The sequence below is a fragment of the Lolium rigidum genome, chromosome 3 (assembly GCF_022539505.1).
Source record: "Lolium rigidum isolate FL_2022 chromosome 3, APGP_CSIRO_Lrig_0.1, whole genome shotgun sequence".
Taxonomy (NCBI): domain Eukaryota; kingdom Viridiplantae; phylum Streptophyta; class Magnoliopsida; order Poales; family Poaceae; genus Lolium; species Lolium rigidum.
The window spans coordinates 152,908,736-152,914,035 of NC_061510.1; the positions used below are offsets into that span (position 1 = coordinate 152,908,736).

At 49.4% G+C, this 5,300-nt stretch overlaps 1 long non-coding RNA gene across 1 annotated transcript; it reads left to right on the top strand.

The window, feature by feature from the left end:
• The first annotated feature begins 3,648 nt into the window (after positions 1-3,648).
• LOC124703017 lies at positions 3,649-4,512 on the top strand. Its single transcript, XR_007002865.1, has 3 exons — positions 3,649-3,760; positions 3,857-3,967; positions 4,463-4,512. It is a non-coding gene; the product is annotated as an uncharacterized LOC124703017 (long non-coding RNA).
• Positions 4,513-5,300: the final 788 nt, after the last annotated feature.

Consider the following 5,300-nt stretch of genomic DNA (forward strand, 5'->3'; position numbering starts at 1 on the left):
AACCACCACGGATGGGGCAAATATTTGGCACACTTGTGCATGGTGGGGTGGCCCACCCTTTCTAACCAGGGTTTTCTAGGTTGGTTGTCTGTTTCATGGTGATCCCATGGTGGGGAGGCGCCGAAACAAGGGTTTTTGGGTCGAGTTGGGTCTAACATGGCTTGAAGTAGATGTAACCTTCTCGGATGGGGCAAATGTTTGGCACACTTGTGCATGGTTGGGTGGCCCACCCTTTCTAACCAGGGTTTTCAAGGTTGGTTGTCTGTTTCATGGTGATCCCATGGTGGGTAGGTGCCGAAACAAGGGTTTTAGGGTCAAGTTGGGTCTAACATGGCCTGAAGTAGATGTAACCACCTCGTATGGGGCAAATATTTGGAACACTTGTGCATGGTGGGGTGGCCCACCCTTTCTAACCAGGGTTTTCTAGGTTGGTTGTATGTTTCATGGTGATCCCATGGTGGGGAGGTGCCGAAACAAGGGTTTTAGGGTCAAGTTGGGTCTAACATGGCCTGAAGTAGATGTAACCACCTCGGATGGGGCAAATATTTGGCAAACTTGTGCATGGTTGGGTGGCCCACCCTTTCTAACCAGGGTTTTCTAGGTTGGTTATCTGTTTCATGGTGATTCCATGGTGGGGAGGTGCCGAAACAAGAGTTTTAGGGTCAAGTTGGGTCTAACATGGCCTGAAGTAGATGTAACCACCTCGGATGGGGTAAATATTTGGCACACTTGTGCATTTTGCGGTGGCCCACACTTTCTAACCAGGGATTTCTAGGTTGGTTGTCTGTTTCATGGTGATCCCATGGGGTGGAGGTGCCGAAACAAGTGTTTTAGGGTCAACATGGGTCTAACATGGCCTGAAGTAGATGTAACCACCTCGGATGGGGCAAATATTTGGCACACTTGTGCATGGTGGGGTGGCCCACCCTTTCAAACCTGGGTTTTCTAGGTTGGTTGTTTGTTTCATGGTGATCCCATGGTGGGGAGGTGCCGAAACAAGGGTTTTAGGGTCAACATGGGTATAACATGGCCTGAAGTAGATGTAACCACCTCGGATGGGGCAAATATTTGGCGCACTTGTGCATGGTGGGGTTTCCCACCCTTTCTAACCAGGGTATTCTAGGTTGGTTGTCTGTTTCATGGTGATCCCATGGTGGGGAGGTGCCGAAACAAGGGATTTAGGGTCAAGTTGGGTCTAACATGACCTGAAGTAGATGTAACCACCTCGGATGGGGCAAATATTTGGCACACTTGTGCATGGTGGGGTGGCCTACCCTTTCTAACCAGAGTTTTCTAGGTTGGTTTTCTATTTCATGGTGATCCCATGGTGGGGAGGTGCCGAAACAAGGGTTTTAGGGTCAACATGGGTCTAACATGGCCTGAAGTAGATGTAACCACCTCGGATGGGGCAAATATTTGGCACACTTGTGCATGGTGTGGTGGGCCAGCCTTTCTAACCAGGGTTTTCTAGGTTGGTTGTCTGTTTCATGGTGATCCCATGGGGTGGAGGTGCCGAAACAAGTGTTTTAGGGTCAACATGGGTCTAACATGGCCTGAAGTAGATGTAACCACCTCGGATGGGGCAAATATTTGGCACACTTGTGCACGGTGGGGTGGCCCACCCTTTCAAACCTGGGTTTTCTAGGTTGGTTGTATGTTTCATGGTGATCCCATGGTGGGGAGGTGCCGAAACAAGGGTTTTAGGGTCAAGTTGGATCTAACATGGCCTGAAGTAGATGTAACCACCACGGATGGGGCAAATATTTGGCACACTTGTGCATGGTGGGTTGGCCCACCCTTTCTAACCAGGGTTTTCTAGGTTGGTTGTCTGTTTCATGGTGATCCCATGGTGGGGAGGCGCCGAAACAAGGGTTTTAGGGTCAAGTTGGGTCTAACATGGCTTGAAGTAGATGTAACCTTCTCGGATGGGGCAAATGTTTGGCACACTTGTGCATGGTTGGGTGGCCCACCCTTTCTAACCAGGGTTTTCAAGGTTGGTTGTCTGTTTCATGGTGATCCCATGGTGGGTAGGTGCCGAAACAAGGGTTTTAGGGTCAAGTTGGGTCTAACATGGCCTGAAGTAGATGTAACCACCTCGTATGAGGCAAATATTTGGAACACTTGTGCATGGTGGGGTGGCCCACCCTTTCTAACCAGGGTTTTCTAGGTTGGTTGTATGTTTCATGGTGATCCCATGGTGGGGAGGTGCCGAAACAAGGGTTTTAGGGTCAAGTTGGGTCTAACATGGCCTGAAGTAGATGTAACCACCTCGGATGGGGCAAATATTTGGCAAACTTGTGCATGGTTGGGTGGCCCACCCTTTCTAACCAGGGTTTTCTAGGTTGGTTATCTGTTTCATGGTGATTCCATGGTGGGGAGGTGCCGAAACAAGAGTTTTAGGGTCAAGTTGGGTCTAACATGGCCTGAAGTAGATGTAACCACCTCGGATGGGGTAAATATTTGGCACACTTGTGCATTGTGGGGTGGCCCACCCTTTCTAACCAGGGATTTCTAGGTTGGTTGTCTGTTTCATGGTGATCCCATGGGGTGGAGGTGCCGAAACAAGTATTTTAGGGTCAACATGGGTCTAACATGGCCTGAAGTAGATGTAACCACCTCGGATGGGGCAAATATTTGGCACACTTGTGCATGGTGTAACGGCCCCGGATAGCACCCCTAATAGATTTGTTTGCTCTTTTTTTTATGCATCATCATGACATATGCATCATACCATCCATGTTTTTACAAAATAAAATTATTTTTTAAAACTCTAATTATTTTGTTTTCTTTCTCTTATATGGTTTATTTATTAAACCCCTTGTCTTCTCTTTTAATAAACCTAACCCCTACCCCTAGGCCCTTCCTCTTTTTCTGGCCCATCTCCCTCTCTCCTTCTTTTTGGACCGATTCGGCCCACCTCTTTTTCTTCCTCTGGCCCGAGCTGGCCACTTCTTCTTTGGCCCGTACCCCTTCAGCATCTCTTCCGTTTTTTTTACTTTTCCCTTGACTAGTCCATCGACAACAGCACGCGAGGAGCGTGCTCGTTTCCATCATCAGCAGCACGCCGTGCTCCCTTTTCCTCACGCGCCTCGCGTGTCCTCCACTCCCCTGGATAAGACCGGAGCCAGATATCCTTCTCCTCCATGCCTCTCTACCCTCTGCCTTTCTTCTTCCTCACGAAAGAAACAAAAAAGGGGAAAACCCCATGGCCTCCACCCCCATGTCGTTGTTCCGGCCATCCCCTCGCCCGTCTGAGACCACCAAGAGCTTCACCTCGTCCAGATGAACCCTCTCGTACAACAAAGTCGCAGAATCATCCTCAATTTTGACCTCCACGACCTCGTTCTTCATCTCCGGCTGCCGGCGGAATTCGAAGTCTCCGGCCGCCCCCGTCTTCCCCCGGCCATCCCGAGGCCTTCACCGTGTTCCTGGTAACCTTGCGCGCCCCCTGGACCCCTGCTTCTTCCTCCTCCCTTCCTGGTTTGTCCCGCCGACGGTGACGGCCGTTTGTCCCCGCAGGTGCTCGTCGTCGGCCTTCCTCCGGTGGTTCCCCGGTGCTAGGACCACCCCCATGAGGTTCCCCTCCGGCTCCCGCGTCGAACACGCTGCCTCAAAGGTCCCAGCTTGGCCTATTTCTCTAGATCGATGCCCGACCAGATCTCCGTCCGCCATGGCTGCGTCTGTACCCGAGCTCCGCCGTGGACAGCTATAAAAGGAGGCGCACCTCAACCTTGTCAACATCGACACACTAGCCTGGATGGTCTGTTTCTTTGATCTGCATCAAAACATCTTGTGTTCGAATCCCCAGTCCTGCAGAGAAACAACAACATTTTTGATCTTTTCCCTTGACTGACAGGTGGTCCCCGCCCGTCAGCCTCTAACCGGAGCCACCTCAGCTTTCCTGCCTAGTCAGCATCCCAGTCAGCAGCCGGCCCACGCGTCAGCACCTGCGGCTGGCTCTTCCTGGGTATAAAACCTTTCCCCTTTTCTTTGTTTTCTAAAAACTGCATAATATGTTTATATCTTGCAAAATTCATATCTCCTAAACCGTAACTCGAAATAAAACATGTTATATATGAAAACTGTTCAGAAAAATGCAAGGAATAATAATATGCCATCCATATCCTTGTTTGCATCTCGCACCATATCGTGTCGTGATAGTTTGCATCACACCTAATAATGATTTTGCGGAGTATTTTGGAATTGCCGATAAGGTTTCCCGCACCGTTTAATATTGAAGTAGCTCACCCTTGCCATGTTATGCCATGATATTCAACCCTTAAATTTGCCGGTAGAAAATGCAACTCTAACCTAATTTGGTTGTTCGGGGTTCCGACTCCGCTTAAACTGGATATAAGTTGCATCGCCGCATCATGTTTGCCATGTCATGCATGCATACCATATCATGAGCATGCCGATTCTTCTGCCGTAGTAGTAAGTTTGCATCCGTTATTTGTTCCAGCATTTGCTTCTTCCCGGATAGGATCGCGAAGTGGTGTTGTGAGACACGACAAGTTCTCCTCATGAGTTTTTCACAGGCGAGCCCTCTCTCTTCACCTATTTTACTCTCTCCCTCGCACTGCTATCCTTATGTTGCGATTCTTTATCGAGTCACATGTCCTATCCACTTGTTTACCATAATAATGCTATATGCATCATTCCTTATCCATACCCGTTGCTTGATGTTTGAGCCTTGCGAGTCGTAGGCGTGTTAGGCTCTGTTGTTTATCTCGATCTGTTATCGGGATATGTTGGGTTGTTGGGAGGTTATCACATGCTATATCGGTTGTTGGAGATACACATGCTTTACTTAATTGTTAACAACTAAAATTGTAAGCGAGAGGCATCCGTGAGCCCCTTTGCGAAAGCATCGGAACTTTGACTCGCTAATGTCCCCTAGGACCCGAGTTCTTGTTATCCGTTCCGAGATTGAGCGCTCTACCCATGCGTGGGGACGATTATTGGGACCCCCTCACCCATTACCTTTTCTCAAGTCGGTTGAAAAGGGGCCACAACCTTGGTTTTATTTGCCTATGCCATGTATGCCATGCTTTACTTCATCGTTGCCTTCGGGTGTTTACTTCTCGTTGCCTTCGGGTGTTTATATTCTCGTAATGTACCCCGCGGAACGTTTAGCGAAGCGTGTGGTTTGCACGCCTAGCCGTTAACGCAAACCCCGAGTCCTCTTCGAGTACGGCCGGACTTCGTTACGGGTAGCTTAGTCGGGTGGCCCCCTAGACTTTCTTGTTGAACCGGGAACGGTCTTGTTGTGAGACATCCACCGTCGTAAGTGGGTCGAG